General features: G+C 38.3%; 1 protein-coding gene and 1 non-coding gene across 2 annotated transcripts in view; one reads left to right on the top strand and one right to left on the bottom strand.

The window, feature by feature from the left end:
• CEP85L (centrosomal protein 85 like) overlaps window positions 1-24,242 on the top strand; it is a 250,546-nt gene that overhangs the window by 24,969 nt on the left and 201,335 nt on the right. The window lies entirely within an intron of this gene.
• LOC122727156 lies at window positions 9,525-9,652 on the bottom strand. Its single transcript, XR_006353104.1, has one exon. It is a non-coding gene; the product is annotated as a U6atac minor spliceosomal RNA (small nuclear RNA).

The following is a 24,242-nucleotide window of genomic DNA, read 5'->3' as shown; positions in this document are numbered from 1 at the left end:
AAAGCATTTTTAAACATTTGTTTTTTAAAATGTTGAGTTCCAAATTTTCTCCCTCCTCCATCCCTGAAATGGTAAGCAATCTAATATAGATTATACATATACAATTATGTAAAACATATTTCCATGTTTATGGAAGAAAACAGGAAGGGAAGGGAAGGGAAGGGAAGGGAAGGGAAGGGAAGGGAAGGGAAGGGAAGGGAAGGGAAGGGAAGGGAAGGGAAGGGAAGGGAAGGGAAGGATTGGATTTCAGTCTGCATTCAGAGTCCATCAGTTCTTTCTCTGAAAGTGAATAGCATTTTTCATCATGAGTCTTTTGGGATTGTTTTGGATCATTGTATTGCTGAGAATAGCCAAGTCATTCACTGTTGATCATTGTACAGTGTTGCTGTTACTGTCTATAATGTTTGAGTTCTGCTCATTTCACTCCAGGTTTTTCTGAGGGTCATAATTAATTAGATTTCCTCTTTATGGTATGAGAATTCATGTGATATACAGTTCAAAATTGTTGTGAAAAAATTCTTGGGGAAAATGATAAATTATCTTAAAGTAATCATTTATTTACAAAATACAGTTGAATTACCCATGCAAAAATAATGGCTAGAAGTTCTTGTGACACCACTCATTGTTCTCCTCCAACCTATTTGACTAATTCTAAACTATTTGTCCTTTGCTGGATCTTTATCCATGTCATACTTGCTAACACTGGGTTTCCCACAGGACTCTGTTCTAGATCCTCTTTTCTTTCTTCACTATTTCACTTGATGATCTCATCAGCTTCCATGGATTTAATTACTATCTTTATCCCGACAATTCTAAACTACTTATTCAGCTTTAACCTCACTTCTGACCTCTAACCCTGTATCTCCAACAGTTTATTGGACATTTGAAATCAAATATCCAGTAGACATCTTTTTTTTAATAGACTTTTATTTTCCAAAATATATGTAAAAGCAAAATTTTAACATCAATTTTTTTAAAACTTTGGGCTCCAACTTCTCTTCCCCCCCTCCATTTGCACCCCCCACCCACAAGAACTCAAGCAATTCAAAATAAGTTATACATGAGTAGTCATCGAAAAATTACCATATTAGCTAGTTGTGAGAGAAAACAGTCAAAAAACCCCAAAACTTCAGATTAAAGAATTGTCAAAGAGGAAAAGAAAAACAAAATTTAAAATGTGTTTCCATTTGTTTTCAGATACTATCAGTTCTTTATCTGCAGATGGGCTGCAATCTTCATAAGTCCTTCAGGGTTATATTGGATCATTGCCTTGCTGAAAATAACCACATGCTTCCCAGCAGATCATCCCCCACTATTGTTGTTATTTTGTATACAGTACATTTCACTCTGCTTCAGTTCATGTAGGTCTTTCCAGGTTTTTCTGATAGTATTCTGTTCATCATAACCTGTATATAGTACCTTAAGCCTGACAAAGAATTTTCTTCATAAAAGCCCAGCAAAGTAGGTACCATAACGTTTTGCCATTATAATCAATCATCATAACTATTTCCCTCCATCCCAGTCCCTTCCCATGACATTTACTCTCTCTTCTTTTTTCCTATTCTTCCTCAGAAGTATTTTATTTCTGACTATCCTCTCCCTCACTCTGCACTCCCTTTTTTCACCCTTCCTTCCTTATCTTCTTCCTCTCCTATTTTCCTGCAGGGTTAAATAGATTGCTCCTCCCGGTTGGGTATGAAAGCTATCTCCTCCACGAGCCCACTCCAATGAGATCAGGGTCCCTGAGCTAATTCTTTGTTCTAAATTGTTCTTCCTCCCTCCCTCCTCAACCCTCCCTATGAAATCAGTCAATTCAATATGTCATACTGGTGCAGTAATGCAGAACATCTTCATCTTCCTTGAAAGTGTTTTGCTTTTTACTGCTCTCTCTCCCAATCTGCCCTTTCCTCCTTCCCCTCTTTCCCCCTCCTCTTTTCTCCCTCCCCCCCCTGCCCCTCAGGGCAAGGATATATTACTATACCTATTTGAGTACGTATGTTAGTCCTTCTTTGAGCCAATTCTGATGATATTAAGGTTCACTCACTCCCCAACTCCTTCCCCCTCTTCTACTCTCCTCCATAAGTGTTTTTCTTGTTTCCTTCATGTGAACTACCTCTCCCCAGACCATCTCTCCCCTTCTCCCTCCCCCAGTTTATTCCTCCTACACCTCAACCCTATTTTAATGATGTCATCATGGATAGGTGGCACAGTGGACAAAGCACCAGCCTGTTAAGGGCTATATCCAATTTTAAATCTCACAAGCCCTGGACCCAGGAGGTCCCAAGCCCAAATCGAGCCCCAGACATAAGATACCCCACCCTGTCTGCCCTACAAAGAACAAAACATAAATGCTTTACAGATATAATCCCTTCGTATTCAGTTCAGCCCTGTCTTCTGTGAATCGCTTATTGAGATAGTTCTTATGATTTCAAAGTATTATCTTCCCATATAGGAATGTTAACAGTTTGATCTTTTAATATCCCTCATGAAGTCTTTTTCCTGTTTACCTTTTTATGCTTCTCCAGGGTCTTGTATTTGAAAGTCAAATTTTCTATTCAGTTCAGGTCTTTTCATCACAAATGCTTGAAAGACCTCTTTCTCATTGAAATCCCATTTTTGCCTCCGAAAGATTATACTCAGTTTTGCTGGGTACATGATTTTTGGCTGAAGTACCAGTTCTTTTGCCCTCTGAAATATCATATTCCATGCTCTTCGGTCCTTTAATGTAGAAACTGCTAGATCTTGCTTTATCCTTATTGGAGCTCCACAGTATTTTGAATTCCCTTTTTCTAGCGACTTGCAGTATTTTTTCCTTGACCTAGGAGTTCTGGAATTTGGCTATAATATTCCTGGAGGTTTTCCTTTTGGGATCTCTTTCAGGAGGTGATCGGTGGATTTTTTCAATTTCTGTTTTAGCTTCTGCTTCTAGAATATCAGGGCAATTTTCCCTCACAATCTCTTGGAGGATGGTGTCTAAAGCTTTTGTTTTGGCCATGGTTTTCAGGTAGTCCAATGATTTTCAAATTATCTCTCCTAGATTTATTTTCTAGGTCAGCTGTTTTTCCAAGGAGATATTTCACATTGCCCTCTATTTTTTCATTCAATTGGATTTGCTTTACTGTGTCTTGGTTTCTCATAAGGTCACTAGCTTCCATTTATTCAATCCTAATTCTTAAGCAGTTATTTTCATCATACAGTTTTTTAATCTCCTTTTCCATTTGGCTTTTCAAACTGTTGACTTTTTTCTCATGACTTTCCTGCATTGCTCTCATTTCTCTTTCCATTCTTTCCTCCTTTTCTCTACATCTTCTTTCTATTTCTCCTACTTTCTCTTCAAAGTCCCTTTTGAGAGCTTCCATGGCCTGAGACCAGTTTATATTTTTCTTGGAAGCTTTGGATGTTGGAGCTTTGACCCTGTTATTATCTTCTTCTTCTGAGGTTGTATTGTGGTCAACCTTACCCCCAAAGAAGTTTTCGATGGTCTTCTGCTTTCTCTGCCTACTCATCCTGGCTTACTATTTCTTGGCTTTTAACTCCTTCTTAAAGTGTGGCTCTGCTTCCAGGACACACTGTTCAAGCTACAGTGTAGCCCAGGTGATGGTTGGGCTTCTTCTGAGCCTGTCTGGCCTCACTTTCATTTGATTTTAAATTCTCCACTGTGGGGTGGGGCTGCTTCTCGGCTCCGCTCCTGTTCTCAGCTTCAGAGGGTCTCAGGTGTTTGGGGTTGGGGGTGGGGCATGTTTTAATCTCACCTGGCCTGTTCTCAGGTCCGGAGATAACCTCAGGCCTATTTACTAAGAAACCAACAAGCATAGCTTTCTGTGTTGTGGTTCTCAGCTTCCGATGAGACTGCTCCCCTGCTCCTCTCCCCAACCTGGGCCTTCAGCCACTCAGGATTTCTTCCTGGTTGCCCGCTGGGGTGGGACAGTCGAATTCTTCCCCTCAGTCCACTGGTACTCCTGCACTTACCCCTCAGGCCAGCCATTCAGCCCGACCGTGCTCAGTTCCAGAAGACGCCTGTGCTGCAGTTGATTCACACGCACTGGGGCAAATTCCTCGGGCGGGTGTCTGGTGTGTCGGTCTGACAGTGGGGTTAGACTTTATTCGTGGCCCAGCACGCCCCCCTGAAATCTATCTATAGCTGGAGAAAATTCTCAGCCAGTATTTTTGTGTGTATTTCTGCCCCGAGGGTTGTTTTATTACTATTTTGGGGGCGATTGTATCAGGAGCCCTGTGCATTTAATGTCTTTCATCTGCCATCTTGGCTCTGCCCTCCTCCAGTAGACATCTTAAACTCAACATATCTAAAACTGAAATCTTTTTCTTTCCCCTCAAATTCTTCCCCCTTTCTAATTTCCCTATTACTGTTGAGGTACCACCCTCTTCCCAGTTTCCCAGGCTCACAACTTAGGTGTTATTCTTAACTCTTTGCTCTCATTCCACACAGCAAATCTGTTGCCAATGCCTGTTGATTTTACCTTCATAGCATTTCCCATATATCCTTTTCTCTCCTCTGACACCCATCACCCTCAGTCAGGCTCTTATCCCCTCAAGCCCAGACTATTGAAATAGCCTTCTGGTTGATCTCCCTGCCACAAGCTTCTTGCAACTTCAATCTATCTTCAACTCAGTATCAAAATCTTCCTAAAGTACAGGTCTGACCATGACATTCCCCCTTCTCAATAAACTCCAGTGTCTTTGTAATTTAGTGATGTTAGTTTCTTGGCTTCTCCTCAAACAAGACACTGCATCTTCAACCCTGAGCATTTTCTTTTCTTTTCTTTTCTTTTTGGTGGGGCAGTGAGAGTTAAGTGACTTGCCCAGGATCACACAGCTAGTGTCAAGTGTCTGAGGCCAGATTTGAACTCAGGTCCTCCTGAATCCAGGGCCGGTGCTTTATCCACTGTGGCACCTACCTTCCCCCAGCCCTGAGCATTTTCAAAGCTGTTCTCTGGGTCTGAAACTCTCTCCCTTCTCATCTCTTCCTTCCGGCTTCCCCGGCTTCCCTGGCTTCCTTTAAGTATCAGCTAAAGTCATTCCTTCTCAAAGAAATCTTTCCCAGTCCCTATAATCTTAGTGGCTCACCTCTGAGATTACCTCCAGTTTGTCTTGTATTTATTTTATCTGTATATAGTTGTTGGTCTATTGTCTCCCCTATTAGACTGTGAAACTCCTTGTAAGCAGGGACTGGTTTTTGCCTTTCTTTGTATCTCTAGTACTTAGCACTAACACGGCACGTTTTTTGTGTTGTTCAGACTTTTCAATTTTGTCTGACTCTTCATGATCCCCATTTGGGGTTTTGTTGGCAGATACTGGATACTGGAGTGGTTTGCCATTTCTTTCTTCAGTTCATTTTACAGATGAAAAAAATGAAGAAAACAGGGTTAAGTAATGTCAACAGGCAATCACAATTTCATAAAACTTATATGAAAACTAGGTTTATTACAAGAGAAATGAACATGTATGTGGAACCCAAAGAGTTCACAATCCATACAGAAGTTTGCACCTTTATAACAGCAGGACAAAGAAAAAGATACCAGAAATCTCCTCTTAAAGGGCTGTGGCATGGGAAGGGAAAGGTGCAGTAAAGGTGGGAAAAGGATACCCCCCAAGGGGAGGGGCAAAGGGGTGGCAAACACTGCATTCTTTTTTCTTGGGAACTTCTAGACTATGAAGATAGAATGCTTATCTACAAGGATCCCAGCTACACAAGTGCAGACTGACTGGTGCCTATCTTGACTCCCAAGGACACACAGGGAATCCAGTTTGGGGTACAGACAGCAAATTATGTGAGCTGGAGATGCTTCATCTTTGCCACACTCTTGCCAGTAACATTGTGGTTTCTGGAAAATATGGGAACTCAAAAAGACAAGTTCAGAGGATCCCTTAACAGTCATTAACATCAACTTTCCCAGGGTCACACAGCTAGTAAGCATCTGAGGCCAGATTTGAACTCATGAAGATGAGTCTTCCTGTCTTCAGGCCTGGCACTCTATCCACTATGCCCTCTAGCTGCCCCACACCTGGCACATCGTAGGCACTTAAATGCTTGTTGACTTGACCATTCAGCTATTGAAAAACCTGACTATTTATTAAATAATGTTCAAACTCTTTGACTTAGCTTTGAAGGGAATGGGGACTAGATTCAGCTCATGATTTCACTGGTATATGGATTTCCCAGATGAAGAAAAGTCCTTGGCCCATTCAGGCCAGCAGGTTCTCTGCTGTTTATATCAGTCTTAGAGTTACCTAGAATATACTGAGGTTAAATGGCTTGCCAACAAACTACATGCATTAAAGCCAGATCTTCCTGGCTCTGAGGCTAGCTCTTTATCCACCATACCATGCTTCCTCTCTAGCTTTTAAGGTTCAATATAATCTAGCACCAACTTTCCTTTCCATCTTTATCTCCTGCTACTCTCCTTCACATGCTGAACTCTGCATGGTTATAGAACATATGCTTGTTGACTGACTCACAGTGATGCCTTCTTGCCTTTTTTTTCTCATTTTCCTTTATGTTAGAATACTATATCCTTCTAATTCCTGCCTATTGAAATTCTAACTGCCCTTTAAGGCCCAGCTGAAATTCTCCTTCTTTCATAAATTCTCCACTAGTTCTGCCATTTTGTATTATAGTTATATCTGTGGGTATCTCAACTGTCCTATTAAATTGTTAGTTTCTGGGGGCCACTAGGTGGCACAGTGGATAAAGTACTGGCCCTGGATTCAGGAGGAACTGAGTTCAAATCCCACCTCAAACACTTGACACTTACTAGCTGTGTGACCCTGGGCAAGTCATTTAACCCTCATTGCCCTGCAAAAAAAATTTGTTAGTTTTTTAAGAGCAGAGGCTATACTTTATTTGTCTTTATACATCCCCTCCCTTGGCATGTGGTAAGTGTTTAATATATAGTTTTTGAATTGAAACTTAACCTGCGGGTTTCAATTACTAAAGAAGAGCAACTCCCTGTGGAGATAGGGGTTGGGTAGCATTGGGAGCTGAACTTATTATATATTTTCAAGAGGTACAAAGGGAATTGAATGTTTTGTTGGCACAGGAAAGACTACCCAGTTCCCTGACATCATGGAATGTTCCTGGCCTACCTTGTGGAAATCATCCAGTCATGTTCACATGACTTTGGTGTTTCAGTCTGTATTCTAATCAGTGATATTATTTCAGGGACTAAGCAGCATTCATTAATGCACTAATTGTAGGAAGTAGGGAAAGAGTTAAGGAAGAAAAGTTACTGGCAAGATCATAGTGGAGGAAAATGGATAAAATATATGTGTGTATAAATTATGTTAACTTAAAAAAAATAAGAATAAAAAAAGAATAAAATAGCTAGTTATCAGCTATCCTTCTTATAAGGCAAATACAAACTGATACAAAGACCTTATAAATTAGTCAGTTACTCTCTGAAGATCCTTTGACTATATGCTGTTTAAAAATACACAATAAATTAAGTATTAAACACCTACTATGTGTCAGACACTGTGCTGAGCAATGAATATAAAAAAAGAGGAAAAGATAGTCCCAGCCCTCAAGTAGCTAGGTAGAGACAATGTGCAAACAAATATATACAAAACAAGTTCTACTGGCCAAGAGTTGAAGAGAGCTAGCTGCTTCTCCAACTTCTAGCCATCTCTTCTATTGCCTGAAATTCTGACTTAGCAGGGAATTCATAGAGTTATTATAAGCTTTTAAAATTTAAGAACATAGCTACCATTGTATAATGGAAAAAAATCTGACTTTGGGCTTAAGCAGATCCGGTCTCACATTCTGACTCTGATGTTTCTATCTGTGTGACCTTGGGTAAATCACTTAAGTTCTCTAGGCCTCTTTTTCTATATCCTTATGATAAGATAACTTTGAAGGTCACAGCCTAAATCTCATATACCATTTTGTTTCACACCTTTCTGATGTATGTATAAAAAAGTGATAGTCTATTTAGACTTATGTTCAGTGGGTTTCTATATAAAAAAGAAAGTCTGGCTATGTACTTTATAAATGAATATCAATGTGTTATTATGCTTTTGATCTAAATTTTGTTGCCATTTAAAGTTTCCTTCAGACATATAGCCGTGTATATTGTTTTGTTTCTGTCATTACTGTAGTTTTTACACTAAGGTTTTTTGGTTTTGTTTTTTTAGTTTTCTGGGGATTAGTACAATTGGTATAGGGTATCCTAAGAGTTTTAGTTTGGGTTAAGTATTTTTTTTGGTGGGGCAATGAGGGTTAAGTGACTTGCCCAGGGTCACACAGCTAAGTATCAAGTCTCTGAGGTTGCATTTGAACTCAGGTCCTCCTGAATCCAGGGCCGGTGCTTTACCTACTGTGCCCATGGGTTAAGCTTTAATGACTTAAAACTGAACTAAGACTTTTGGGTTACCTTGTATAATATCATATGTGAATAAGAGCATTTAGAGAACTTCACTGCCAGTTAGAATCTTTCATTTGGGCCTCAGGGTACTTTCTCATCCACAGGTGAATCCTTTTGTTTCACACCTCACTTTATATTAAACTAGGTTGATCATTCAATAAAGCCCTAAATATAGCTGTAGTTGTCAAGGGAGCCATTGAGATGTATGAGAGACCTTTTGTCTGAGTGGTGTTCAAGGCTATATTTTGTTATATCAACTCAAATGTTTTTAGAAAATCGATAGGTGATCAAAGCAGCATAGGCATATCTTCCTTATACTTCTTGATTAGTCCAGTGACTATGAAGGTGTGGTCTACAATTTAAAATCACCTACTAAAGTCTGACTGTTCATTTCTCATATTTTCTTTCTTTCTTTCTTTCTTTTTTTTTGGTGAGGCAATTGGGGTTAAGTGACTTGCCCAGGGTCACACAGCTAGTAAGTGTTAAGTGTCTGAGGCTGGATTTGAACTCAGGTCCTTCTGAATCCAGGGCCTGTGCTCTATCCACTGTGCCACCTAGCTGCCCCCTCATATTTTCATTAAGAATACCTTCAATACTTACATTGATCGTGCTTATTAGGAATTATTAAGAATTTATATAATTGAGAAAGTAGGGTCTCTGTCACCTGACGTTTCAATGACCTTCTCTAGATAAAAGCAGCCTTTGTAAAAATTTTCTAGACCTTTGGAATGTTCTCTTTGAAATAACTAGAGAATTAATTCCTGCGTACCTATCAAATAATGTTGTCTCCACCCTGGAATTTTCCTATGTGTACTTGGTAAAGTTCAGGAACTTTACCTTCTTAAGCGTTATTTTCACTTTTTTACATAGTACGTTGGGTACAAAGGTGGTAGAATACAAATGTGGTGGTTCTGCCTTTATTTTTTTTCCTAATAAATAATTTCCTAATATTTTTTTTCCTGATAAAAGTATTTTGTTATTTTCCAGTTATATGTAGAGATAGTTTTCAACATTTGTTTATATAAGATTTCCAATTTCAAATTTTCTCCCCCCCCTCCCCTAGATAGCAGGCAATCTGATATAGGTTATATATACATAATAACATTAAACATATTTCTGCATTAGTTATGTTATAAGAGAAGAATAAAAACATGGTTAGATGCCACAGAATAGGTGGCAATGCCTTAAGCGTATGTGTGTTGTAAAGGCCACTAGGACCTCTTCCATCCTTATCAAGGGGAGTGCTAACTTTCTCTCCTTTCATACAACACTCTGCTTTTATTTTTAAGGAGAATACATGTTTCACTATGTCATAATTATTGATTTTATTGACATCATGCCTCTTCCACTGACATACATTTCAATTCTTCAGGACTGGATAAATAATGTTTGAGAATTACATTGGTTGTCTTATGGGGAAATAGGTGGGGGTTTGGGGTAGGGGTCCTTAGGAATTTCTCTTTAAAGAATTACACCCTCTTGCACACAAATCCAATTAGAATAAAATAATAATTTATTTAGGTGCTAGGGAAAGGAAACCAAGAGAGAAATCCCTGGACTTCTCATGGGGAGAAGGCATGGCACAGAGGCGTTCCTCTGATATACCTATCTCCTGGAGCAGGAGACAGGCAGATACTTTTATAGAGGACTGATGGGGGTGATCATCTGACTATGGAAAGTTCCCTTATTGGGGGAGGACCATCTGTCACTGGTGGTGATTGGGGGAAGTTGGGTGAAGGGCAGCTCTGGATCTCTCAATCCATCGCTGTCCTCATGCCACAAAGGCAGCAGCCACAACTAATATTATCTCCCTGTGGGGTGGGGGAGACTGGTTAGGTGTGTCTGTCCTTTGGTTTAGTTTCTCAAGAAGAAGGTTCTTTGATTTACCCCAGAGAACTTCTGGGGTATGCTAGGCCCATAACAGTTGGAAAAAATCATCACCTTGTGACTGATTTGATGATACACCAGACTTTAGATAGGCTAGTTCTCATATTTTCATAGATGACATATATGAGACTGCCATTAAAACACTGGTATATCTGTTCCATTTCATATTTGTTTGTTATGTTCCTTCTTGGTTTTATCTACAAATACTCTCACATAATCTGATTTAGCTGGTTCTCATTCCAAGCTATCTGCAGGTTCATTTTTCTCTCAGCGTTTTTTCAGTTTTATGTGGCCACATAGCTTGTAGTTTTCCATCTTCTTCCTCCTTAGTGCTTTTTAAATATAAGTGAGCTTGTATTTAAAACTAGTGTTGCCTTTGTTTGTCACATCTCTAACCTTAGCAAGGATGTGTTTGCTGATAGTTTGGGGACTTAGAACAACATAAAAAACTCACAATAGAAAAACAAAGCAAAAAATAAAAACTTAATGGGAAAGGATATAACAATTTAAATAATTTGAAAATTTTGAAAACAAATTTTCTGGGATGCAAAGACCAAATTTATTTTTTATTATTTTGTAGACATGCTATTTATTTGCTTTTCATTCCAGATTCCCAAACTTTTTCTTGAACCTACATAATCCCTACTGTTCAATTCTTCCATTCCCAGTTATTCATCTATGTAGTGGCCTAAGATTGCCTCCTCTATAATATACAGCATGTTCTAAATGAAAATAAAACACAATTCTTTTAAGGGAAATTTGGGCTCTATTCCCAAAATCTTCTCATTGATATTCTGTGAATGGGTAACTTTTATTTATAAGGACTGTATCCAATTGTAGACTTTCAAACAAATAAATAAATGAGCCAACAACTGGGGACATTTAAATTTAAAATGCGTGTTTCATCCAATACTGTACTGCTCTGTGTGGAAGAGAGACCAGAACCTCACTGAAGCCACTTCATGATTGACTGCTCTTGTTTACTGCCGGGTCAGCATTCATTTCTCCAACTAAATGTCATACACACAAAAGGTCTGTTGTGGGTATGAAAACAAGTTCCATCACATCAGTAGCTGCCTATCAGGCCCTACCCTTCTTCTCTGTGCTACTGCATTATTTGAACCAAGAATTTTCAGAGATATCTCAAAGTGTCTTTATTATCTTGGTTGAATCAGAGTGTTTCCAGGACTCAGCTGTGGAAAACTAGATGATTTTGCTTCTTTGTTTTTCTACCCTCCTTTGATAAAATACATGGATCTTAGGACCACCTCATTGTTGATGTATACTTTATAAGAAAACCAATCATAAATCAAAAATGATTTCCCAGCTTTCATTTTAAATATTTGAAGTTTATATTGAATACAGATGGCAATTCTGAAACACTACAATTGTCAAGTGGTAGCTTCAGGGGAAAATAGTGTAATGTGTTGAGATGAGATGGAGGCTAGTGTTGTATTGGCAATATGGGGAAGGGGAATGATCATTCCACTTAGTATCAGAAGACCTTGGGTTCAAATATTGGTTCTCTCCACCTTCCCAGTAGTCAGGCAAGTGACTTGACTTCTATGGGTCTCAGATTCCCCATCTTTTAACTGTGACAGAAATCTCTTCATATTGCCTACCTCATAGCATTTTTATGAGGATTAAACAAAGTAATAGATGTAAGGTGCTATTAACCACATAGGGTGATATAAATGAAATCTAATATTATTAGTGGATACTTCTCCCGAAATAGTTTCTCTACTAGCCCAGTCTTGAAGGTCATTTAATTATTTATTCAACAACCCTTAACTGAAGATTATGTGGATTTAGTATTATAGCAGTGTATAGCCTCTTGTCTCACTTTTTTAAATTTCAGGAACTTACAAGTTTTAGCTGCCTTAATGTATGAAGAACCAACTGTGCATTTTACTGATAATCATAATCATGATAGATGACCATTTATATAGTGCTTTAAGGCTTGAAAAACACTTTACTAACACTCTCATTTGAAGGGAAAGGACTCTTGTGAAGAGAAAAGGTTACATTTATTAAAGGTGCTTTGCAAACTTTAAAGGGCTATACAAATGCTAACTACTCATTTTGATCAGGTGATTGTAGTTTGCTAGAAGTCCATTTTAAAAGTAAATCTCTTGCTGGAAATATTGTGAAGCTGTTCTTTTTTCTTTTGACAAGTTTGAAGTTTTTGACAAATCTCTGTTCTGCGTTTTTATATAAATTAGTCAAGTAACAGACTGGTTTCTTGGTATCTGGGTTGGTTGAATTTAGTGGTGACTCCTCTAAAAAGTCTATGAGTAGGGACAGCTAGATGGTACAGTGGATAGAGCACTGGCCCTGGATTCAGGAGGACCTGAGTTCAAATCTGTACTCAGACACTTAACACTTACTAGCTGTGTGACCCTGGGCAAGTCACTTAACCCCAATTGTGTCACTTTAAAAAAAAAGTCTATGAGTAGTAGTGGAAATATTCCCCTTGTGAGCTTTAACCCAGATTTGCCCACATAGACATTTAGTCTATTTTGGGATGGGGTAGGGGGAGGAAAAAAGACATCTCTTTAAGACCAGTATATTCTAGCCAACAGAATTTGATGTCTCATTGTGCATTTCTCCATTTCAGAGAAGAACCCAGGGTTACACTTATATGATTTCATATCATCCTGCCTTAACCCATGTTACATGTTCCTAGAATGCAAATAGCTTCTAGACCTGAGACTTGTACCAATGGTGTCTCTGTAATAATACAAATTAATCACTTAGATTATTCTTTCAAGTGCTATGATCCTCTGATTGAACTACTAACAGAATGCAAATTTTCCATCAGTCCCCCTCTTTCCAATAATATTTTTTTGTTTCTTTGGGTTTTTTTTGGTGAGGCAATTGGGGTTAAGTGACTTGCCCAGGGTCACACAGATAGTAAGTATCAAGTGTCTGAGGCCAGATTTGAACTCAGGTCCTCCTGAATCCAGGGCTGGTGCTCTATCCACTGCACCACCTAGCTGCCCTCTCTTTCGAATAATTTATAGAATTTTTACATAACCTACTAAAACGAGAAATTGAATGGTATTACTGTAATAGAAATCTTCAATCTCTAGTGTGGGTATTAAGTTTTCAATGAAAATGTTTACAAACCTTCCTATAATGTAAAAAAAAAAAAAGGTGGGGGATGCTATTAGGATTAAATGTCTGGTATGTTTGTTGCTGCTTTATTTTATCTCCATGTTTAATCTAACAAAGAAACCACTACTAGGAGGAAGAAATGAGTGGAAATATGTCAGGAAAGTGGAAGCAGCCAAGGATGAAGGGAGCTTGCAGCAGTCAGGTACTGTCTAGAAGAAATCTGCTTTTGCCCTGTAGGTTTCTTTAGTATCCTCTCCTCGGTGAATCCCCAGGGCCTGTGCATATTTGTGTTACTCCTAAAAAGCAGATTTAAGCTCATAAGCAAAATGAAAAGCCATGAGTACGTGTGCACGCTTTGGGTTTTTTCTTTTTTTGGAGGGAAAGGAACAGCTGTTCCTTCTGGAGGTTGCAGTGAATGTTCAGTCTGTTTCTGTGTATTTCCTAGATGGTACTGCTTACACTCACATTTGGGGGGTTTACTGTTTCAATTTTGTAGGACATTTTGATTGGATACAGTAATGATTTTTGGAGAGAGCTCATAACAATGACAGTGTTCACTAGAAATATCTAGTCCAAGTCTGAAAACTGCTTTAGCTTTCTATGACTTCACTCTTAAAACTTGTTTACTTTGGAAAGTTAGATCTGTTGGACAGAAACGTGATTCCTGGAGATTAAATGATCCAAGAACGTTGAGCTAAGCAAAGCAGTGGTTTCTCCAAGAGCCAATGATCTGACCACCCAGAGTGAACCAAGCCAGATAAAGAAGTGGCCAATTAAAATGAAAACCAAATTGTCCACAGTGCCTGAAAATGGTAATAGACAGGAAAACGTATTTAAAGAACTCTGTTTTCAATAGTGATTCCCTATGTTTTCTTTTCTATCCTCCATTACATCACTGTGAAATTTGGGAGCTGTCCAATTTAATAAAGTTATTGTCCTCTGCCCCACGTAAGTCTCTATGCTAATCTTTCTCTTTGTCTCTCAATTTATTATTTTTTTTATTTTATTGCAGGGCAATGGGGGTTAAGCGACTTGCCCAGGGTCACACAGCTAGTAAGTGCCAAGTGTCTGAGGCCAGATTTGAACTCAGGTACTCCTGAATCCAGGGCCAGTGCTTTATCTACTGCGCCACCTAGCTGCCCCCTGTCTTTCAATTTCTACACAAGTTTGCCTTCTAATTCCCTGTCCCTCCTTTTAAAGCAGACATTAAGGACAGTGTCACAGAATGACTGTCCTTTTAACCAACCAGAATTCCCTCTGCCTTTTTACAAAGCCTAGCATATTGGGTTGTAGCCTACATAGTAGGTATGTATGCACAGTATAATGGAACGATCACTGGACTTGAAGTCAGAAGACCAGAGTTCAGATCCTAGCATTGCCCTAATTCGTTGTATGAACTTGGGCAAGTTGCTTCACCTCTCTTGGTCTCAGCAACTTCATTTGTAAAATAGGGAAGGTTAGACTTGATTACCTTTTTTTTTTTCAGGGCAATGATGGTTAAGTGACTTGCCCAGGGTGACACAGCTAGTAAGTGTCCAGTGTCTGAGATCAGATTTGAACTCAGGTCCTCCTGAATCCAGGGCTGGTGCTCTATCCACTGCGCCACCTAGCTGCCCTGACTCGATTACCTTTAAAGATCTTTCTATAGAATCTAAAGATCCTATAACTTTATTTTGAAAGAAACCTTCTAATAGAAACATCAGCATGGTACAATGTGAATAGCAGCTAATTGGAATGAGAAAAACTGACACATAAAATGGAAGAGGAGATAAGAAAAGATTCAAAACCAGAATCCAATAATATGTTGTTTGTGAGAAACACACTTGAAACAAAAAGAAATACGTATATTTAAATAAGAGGCTGGAGCAGAATTTCTTATGTTTTGGCTGAAGTAAAAAAAGAAGGTATGGCAATCTTATTCTCAGACAAAGCAAAAGTAAAAACAGACCAAATTTTAAAATTAGAGCTAAGCAGGAAAACTACATTTTCCTAAAGAGTACCATAACATAAGTTCACATAATGACATAGCATTTAAATTCTTAAAGAAAAAGTTAATTAAATTAAAAGGAGAAATAGTAAAATTATATTAGTGGAGGATCTCAATTTACCCCTCTCAGATCCATATAAATCAAACAAAAAAAATAAGAAAGTTAAGGACCTGAATAGAATTTTAGAAAAGTTATGTGTATTAGACTTCTAGAGAATATAACATGGGAATAGAAAGAAATATATCTGTTTTTCATTTTGTGCATGGCACCTCACAAAAATTGACTATATGTTAGAGAATAAAAATATCACAAAGATGAGAAATAGAAATACTAAATGTATCTCTTTCTGACCATCATTCAATAAAAATTACATTCAGTACAAGACCTTTGAAGCAAAAATTAAAATTAATTGGAAAATAAGTAATTATAAATGGATAGGTCAAAGAACAAATCAATGAAACAATCAGTAGTTTCATTAAAGGTAATGACAACAATGAGACAACATACCAAAATTTGTGAGATGCGGCTAAAGCAGGGAAATTTGGGGAAATAAATTTGGGAAAAATGTATATCTCTAAACACATATTAATAAAAGAGAGAAAGAACAGATTGATGATAGGTGTGCAATTAAAAAAATTAGAAACCAACAAATTTTAAAATTCTAATTAAATGCCAAAATAGAAATCCTAAAAATCAAAGGAGAAATAAATTTGAAATTTTAAAAATGGTACTGATAAATAAAACTAAGATCTGTTTTTTAGAGAAAAAAACCCCCAACAAGCCAAATTACTAGTATAAAAAATTAAAAAGGGAATTTACAACAATGAATGTTAAATAAAAGTTATTAGGTGCTATTTTGTCCAACTACATGCCAATAAAAACTGATAATCTTAATGAAATGATGAATATTTACAAAAATAAAAACAGATTAAAAAGAACAGGAAAGAGAATACTTAAATAACTCTTTTTAGGAAAATAAATGAAACAAACCATTAATGAACTCCCTAAGAAAAAATCCCCAGGACTAGATAGATTTGTAAGTGAATTCTACCAACCATGTATAAGAACTCTTTAATTTGAACATAATCATTGACTTTTCCCTCTGCTTTACCTGTCTTCCAATAAGTTATCAAGCCCTACTTATGTCACATCTGTTGAATTGCAGGTTTCCTCTTTGCTTATATTATCACCATTAGAGTTCAGAACTATATCAGCTTTTGTCTGGATTATTGTAATAGCCTCCAAATTAACTATTCCCTGTACCCCTATTCTCTTCTTTTTATAACTTATTTTTCCATAGAGCTACCAGAGTAATCTGCCCTTTCTAAAAACTTCAATTGTTTTCTATAGGGTAAAGTTAAATTTTCTTGGCTAGGCATTTAAGTCCCTTCACAGTCTGGTTCTAATTTACTTCTTTAGCTTCATTTCTCATTACTCAGGATCTCACAATTGGAAAGCTTAATTACTTAGTTTCAATAAATGTTCCCTGTGGTCAGAGTTCCTCGTTTCTTCAATTATCTCCCAAAGTACACACCCATCTTCTCTTAGGCTTTTCAAGCTTACATTTTTTTCAGTCTGACCAAAATAAAGCAAAGATAGGGTTATGAAAACCCCAAATCACAATTAATTCCTTACATTCCCCCCTTTGCTTCGTTAAGAAACACAGGGTACTTCCTTGATGAAGCAGTAAAACAATAATAGAATATCATAACCTATGCTAACAAACAATATACTAATAACAATATAGGAAAGGGAGAAAGGGAAAATTTTGTCCAGAGGGGCAGTCCCTCATGGGCTCGTGCTTTGACAATGTCTACAGAGGGAAGGCCTCTGAAGAAAATACATATTACAGATGATATATATAGTAAGAGAAGGAAAAAACAAAAATGTTCATTTAAAGACCTTGAAATCTTGTCTTTGTTGAGTGTTAAGATGCCATCAGGGAGACTGGATTCTGGTTAGTTCTACTTCTTTAGCTGTTGAACTGCTGGATTTCCACTAATCTTTAGTATAGCATTGTTAGTGATCAAATTAAACAGTGAGAGTTCTTCAAAATATAACTCATATAAAACAAATTTAAACTTGATACATACAGCAAATTACAATATGGTAGGGCAAGTGAGTTTGCTTAGTTAGCCACTCACCAAATAGGATAGCTTATTTGCAGGGTGGGAAATATCAAAATTGAATGTATTAAGTCCTTTAGGGTGTGTTCTCTGGATTTCTGGTGGTCTAATATATTTAAATGCTGCATTCAATTGAATTTTCTGAGGACTTCTGAAGTCTACCATACCCTTATCAAGAGATTCCTTCCACTTATAAATATATGTGACTAGATAGTCACAAAGGCCAGAAGTGATGAGCAATAATACATCATCTTTTCTTTTTGATATAACTTTCAGAAATTGTTGTATCCTCATCTAAACCATCTTCTAATTGTCTAAGTTTGGGAGGTTGGGACTAAGGCAAGAAGAGGTAAGGCAAAGATAATTGTAAGAAGGGACAAGTAGGGGGCAGCTAGGTGGCACAGTGGATAAAGCACCGGCCCTGGATTCAGGAGTACCTGAGTTCAAATCCAGCCTCAGACACTTGATACTTACTAGCTGTGTGACCCTGGGCAAGTCACTTAACCCCCATTGCCCTGCCCCCCCCTCAAAAAAAAATCAGAAAAGAAGGGACAAGTAGAGGACATTGTGATAAAGATTGGCAGGTAATTATATCATAATGGTGGATAAGGTTGGCACATGGGTCATCAGACAGGGTTAGGAAAGAAAGAAGGCAGTACTAGGTCCAGCTGTTCAGCTTTAGGCTATATTTGAGGTTAGAAATTATATCTTATCTATATATTCAAATATTTAAACTTGGAAAGAACTTCTAAGGTCATCTAGGCCAAAATGCCCCTCATGTTACAAGTTAACCCAGGGAGGTTAATCAATTTGCCCAAAATAATACAGAAAGTAGTAGAAGTAAGTCCTTTGACTCATGGGCCAGTTTTCTTTCTAGTAGAACACAATAACTCAAAAAACCAAACAAACCCAAACCCCCCAAACTTCCTCCTTCTCTCCCTCCCTTCCTTTCTTCCTTCCTTCCCTCCTTCCCTTCTTCCTCCCTGTGAGAAAAATCACTTCAATAACTTCTGGAACTCAGCATTGGTGATGTTTCAAAGGCTCATTATTGTCATTCTCGAGAGAATGGGCCACCCCTCATCCATCTTGTGGAGTTACCACCAAAATGGAGGCTTGCAGGCCTTTTATCTCCTAGTCCCTAATGTGACTGGCCCCTCCCCTTTTTCACCATTATTCCAATTACTCAAGGGTTACAATCTACGCACTAAAACCTAGCTAATCAGAATGCAATATTTCTTAGGCAATGGGGGAGGTGATACAGGGACAACTCTTCAATTCCTCCCTTATATGGACACAGACCAGGAGATTATCTGATTGTAACCAGCCTAGGGTTTCCATGAACAATGTGATTTTGTTTGCTGGAGGGGGTGGTGGTGGAGAAGCAGACCTTTTTCCTCAAAAAGGTCCAGATTGAGAGGATACCAATCCCCATTTCCTCACACTCACTCCTTCCCTTCTTTCTTTCCTTCCTTCCTTCCTTCCTTTCTTCCTTCCTTCTCTCCTTCTTTCTGGACTTCCAACTGGACCACCAGCTGTTCCTCAAATGTAGCATTTATGCAAGTTGTTTCCCATGCCTGGAATGCTCTCTCTCCTCTACTTCATTTCTCTTCAAGCTGTCACCTTTTCTGTAAAGCCTTGTATGATATCTTCCAGTTGTTAATACTCTCTTCCCTCCCAAAGTACTTTGGATTTATTTATATGTGCGTATATTATACCCCTTCAGCAGAATGTAAGCTTCATGGGGGCAGGGATTATTTCCATTTTGGGTTTTTTTTTCTTTGTATCCTCAGTATCAAACATAGTGTTTTGCATGGAGAGAGCTGCTAGCTATAAGCTGAATAAATATTTGTTAATATATTGATTGTTATATATGTAAATATATTGATTGATGCATATAATATGCTCAACAGCTAGGTGGCACAGTGGGTAGAATGCCAGGCCTGGAGTCAGGAATACTCATCTTCTTGAGTTCAAACTTAGCCTCAGATACTTACTGAGTGACCTTGGCCAAGTTACTTAACCCTGTTTTCCTCAGTTTCCTCATTTGTAAAATGAACTGGAGAAGGAAATGGCAAACTACTCTAGTATCTTTGCCAAGAAAACCCCAAATGGGGTCACAAAGAGTCAGACATGACTGAAATGACCAAAGAACAAAAATTGATGTTAGGAAGGGACCTGAGATATTCTGAGGCCATTATCAGCCATACCCTCTACTCTCAAATGACGTACACTTTGGGTTTGAGGCAAGTGAGGCAATCTTGTGCTCAAGGTCCCACAGCCAATGATAGAAAGAGATGAAAACAATTCCTATAGAAACAATATCTTAGCGAGCTTTATATTTTAAAAACTTGTATTGCTATTTTTTGTTTTTATATCTTTGTTTCTAAATATATCTCTCCTCATCCCAGGATCAATTCCTTATAACAAAGAATAAAAAGAGAGGGGAAAAAACCAAACTAACACTTCTGCAAACCTAAGCAATACAAATCAGTGGACAATGTAGGTGATGTTTCCATACCCACAGTCCTCCACCTCAACAAAGAAAAGAGGGAAGCACTTTTTCTTCTCTCTGCTTTGAGACCAAACTTGATCATTATAATCATGCTGATTTCAATTTCTTTTTGTTTGTTTGTTTGTTTTTAGTGAGGCAATTGGGGTTAAGTGACTTACCCAGGGTCACACAGCTAGTAAGTGTTAAGTGTCTGAGGCCGGATTTGAACTCAGGTACTCCTGACTCCAGGGCCGGTGCTCTATCCACTGCACCATCTAGCTGCCCCGATTTCAATTTCTTTTGTGGTTGTTTTTCCCTTTTATATTGTTATAGTCATTCTGTGGAATGTTTTCCTGGCTTTGTTCATTCATTACTCTTGGTGCTAGATGATGCTCTCTCAAGTAAGCAACTTGAAGAAAGTGCATCCATTTTACTACCCATCTCCCAGCACACATCTAAGTGTGACTACTGAGGTAAGTTCAAGGAAAGAGATACTTAAAGATGGTTTTATTACAAAAACTGTTTACTGGAGTCTATTTTTAGATGATAAATTCGGAGCCAGAAACATAACTTATAATTATGTCATTGAGATTCCATAACTGGTTGTGTGTAATTAGTTCTTATGATACAACTTTGGGGCTGCAAACTTCTGTAGTTTAATGAAATAGCCTAAAGAGAAAAAACTAAAGTAAAAATAAAATTTATTCATTAGAGTAAGTGCTCTATCCTTCAAACACACTCTCCTCATTTCCTACTCTGCTTTTTAATTCAAACCCTTCCCTGTGCTACTTTCTTCTCCAACAGAATCCTTACTGAAAGAGGGGGGAGCCACTGCTGAGCCACTGTCAACGGTCTTTGAAAGACTGTAGGAAATGAGACCTTAGGACTCGAGAAAGGCAAATGTTGTCTTGGTTTTCAACAAAGCAAAGAGAAGAGATGGAAAGCTTCAGTAATGAATAGTGAGCTACTTATTAGATATTTTAAACTGTTAAGTTCCATAAGCATCTCAAACTCTAAACTCATTAACTTTCCCCCCAACTTACCTTTCTTCCAAACTTTCTTTTTTAAAATTTTTTTTTTTTTAGTGAGGCAATTGGGGTTAAGTGACTTGCTCAGGGTCACAAAGCTAGTAAGTGGTAAGTGTCTGAGGGCAGATTTGAACTCAGGTCCTCCTGAATCCAGGGCCGGTTCTTAATCCACTGTGCCACCTAGCTGCCCCTTTTAAAATTATTTTAAAGAGCACCACCATTGTTCCAGTCACCCAGGTTCACAATCATGGTTTTATTTTCAACTGTTTACTCTTGCCTCAGTATCCAATTAGTTGTTCAATCCTGTCTTACCTACCTCCATAATAGATTTCCCATCTGACAACTCATAGCCACCACTTCTCACCTGGACTACTGCAATAGCTTTTTAGCTGGTTTCCTATCTCAAGTCTCTTCCCCAGCTACAATCCATTCTCCATATTACCAATGTGATTTTCCTAAAGGGCAAATCTGACCATCATTCCCTACTCAATAAAGTCCATTAGTTTCCTGTTACCTGAAGAATCAACTATAAATTAATCTATTTGGCATTTACAGGTAGGTCCTGATTAGTGCAAATAATTACTCCCTGAAGCAGTTGCATGTATTCCAATTTATACTGTTTGAAATTATAATTATATAAGATATGGTAATTGGTTACAGCCTAGTGGAAATATGCTGATAATTTTAAAAAATGCAACCATTTCAGATGATTCATTATTTGCATTAATCAGGACCTAACTCTTTACCACATAGCTCTATCTTACCAGGGCAGCTAGGTGGCGTAATGGCTAAAGCATTGGCCCTGGAGTTAGGAGGACCTGAGTTCAAATTTCACCTCAGACCCTTACCAGCTGTGTGACCCTGGGCAAGTCACCTGACTTTAACTGCCTTAAACATCCAAGGCCATCTACAGTCGTCCTGATATGTATCTTGCCACTGGATCCAATCGGCTCTGTAGGAAAAAGTGAGGTTGGCAACCTTGTACAGCCCTCCCTTACTTAAATCCATTACAGTGCAAATAAGTTCTTTGAAGACAGGAACTTCATTTTTGTATCTCCCATGCATGGTATAGTGCTTGTGTGAGGCAAGAAGTAGGTACTTGATAAATGCGTATTTACTGATAAATGCATATTTACTGATTGATAATTAAGCTTATGGAAACTATATTGGAGAGGATCTGAGATAAGACAGCAGGAGAAGAGATTGCCAACTCAAGTGTGAACAAGATCATAGAATACAGAGGCAAAAGAGAATGAGACATTGAATAGTGATTAGAGGAGCAAGCAGAGTATCTTAAGATTCAATAAGGTAAACTCTAAGTTGTTGAAACATAATTTACTAAAATTAAGATAGAAAAATAAAGGTATTATTTATTTAAATATTTTTCTGATTTTTGTTTTGTTTTTGCGGGCCAATGGGGGTTAAGTGACTTGCCCAGGGTCACACAGCTAGTAGGTGTCAAGTGTCTAAGGCTGGATTTGAACTCAGGTCCTTCTGAATCCAGGACCGGTGCTTTATCCACTGCGCCACCTAGTTGCCCACTGTTGTTCTTTTTATATTAGTAACATTTCCCTATGTTTCTCTTCCCCTATGCCCTTCCAGAGAGGCATTCCTTAAAATAAAGAAGAAGAAAAAAGGAAGAAAGAAACTAAAAGTTCTGCAAAACTAACCAACATTAAAAAAAAAGTTTGATGTTAAATACAATATTTCATGCCCATGTACTCCAACTTTTGCAAAGGAGATGGGGATAGGTATTGCCTCATATCTTCTTTGGGGCCAAGCTTGGTCCTTTTATTTTTTCATTTATTCAATTTTGGTTGTTTTGCTGTACTTTCCATTTATTCTGTTGTACTGCTGCAGTCATTGAGTATGCTCTTTTCCTGGTCCTGCTTACAAAAGCATTAAAAAAAAAAAAAGATTACTATAGATCCCTTGAGTCCAAATCTTTTTCCTGTGGTTGTTTTGGCTTTTGTCCCTAAAGGACAATAATCCTGCTCTCTCCTCCCAGAAGCCACAGTCTTCAAGAATGTGTCAGTTTTGGTTACTCAGGAATTTACCAAAATCATCATGTTCTAACCTGTGGTGTTGCCCCTTACTGGGCAGTTTGCCACATTTACCTTAGCCACTCAGTATAACAACAACACATTGTTCCTGAGCTTTTGCCAAAAGCAGAGAAAGGAGCAGAGCAGATGAGGTCTGTTGTGCTTCTTTCTTGGGGTCTTCCTCAGGGATTCTCTTTCCTGTTAACCTGGAAAGCCCCTCAGCAAAAACCGCCTCTAAGTATGTAAAGGAATTTGGTTACATTTTTAAAAAACACACACAACAAAGCCAAGCAAAAGGAACAGCCCCATCAGGTTGTACTGCTGTCTTGATTTTTTTGTTTTGTTTTGTTTTGTTTTGTTTTGTTTTGGTGAGGCAATTGGGGTTAAGTGACTTGCCCAGGGTCACACAGCTAGTAAGTGTCAAGTGTCAGAGGCCGAATTTGAATTCAGGTCCTCCTGACTCCAGGGCCGGTGCTCTATCCACTGTGGCACCTAGCTGTCCCTGCTGTCTTGATTTTGTCCTGCCACTGGCATGCCCTCCTTTCATCTCTACCCCAATTCTAAGCCTACCCATTTTTTTTTCCCACCACGAAGCTTATCCTTATCCTCTCAGTAAGAAATTCTTTCTCCCTCCTTTTAGTCCGGACACCACTCTACTGTATGCCATCTTTTTTGGACTCAGCCTCTGATTTCATTGAGTATGGAGAACTCCCCAGTGAGGACACAATTTTCTAATGCTGACTTGCAACTGCTCTGAAATTGAAAGTCTTAGTGTCTCCTGGGACATTTAGAGGTTAAGTGATCCTCCCATGTCAAACAGCCAGTATGTGTCAGAGGTAGGACACAAATCCTGGTTTTTTGGATTCTGGGACTAGCTTTCTATCTGCTATATTTCGGTTTGATGCATCTCATTCCATATTATGATATAATTTGGGGGTATGTGTATTAATTCCCTTACTAGATTACCAATTCCTCAGGGCAGGGACTGTATTCTTTTCCTCTTCTGGGTCTGATTCTGAGCTTTGCACCTATTGGCAAATGTTTGATGAATTGGATAAAAAATAATCCCCACAGCCTCTAATGAAAAAGACACAAAAGTATGGTAGTGGAGGTAGGGATCTTTAAAGAGTACATAGTAAGTATAGGTAAAGATCATACCAAGACTATTCAGAAATTCATACC

This window comes from Dromiciops gliroides, chromosome 4 (assembly GCF_019393635.1).
Source record: "Dromiciops gliroides isolate mDroGli1 chromosome 4, mDroGli1.pri, whole genome shotgun sequence".
Classification (NCBI taxonomy): domain Eukaryota; kingdom Metazoa; phylum Chordata; class Mammalia; order Microbiotheria; family Microbiotheriidae; genus Dromiciops; species Dromiciops gliroides.
Note: the sequence above shows the minus strand (reverse complement) of the source record. Positions and strands in the feature narration are given on the sequence as shown.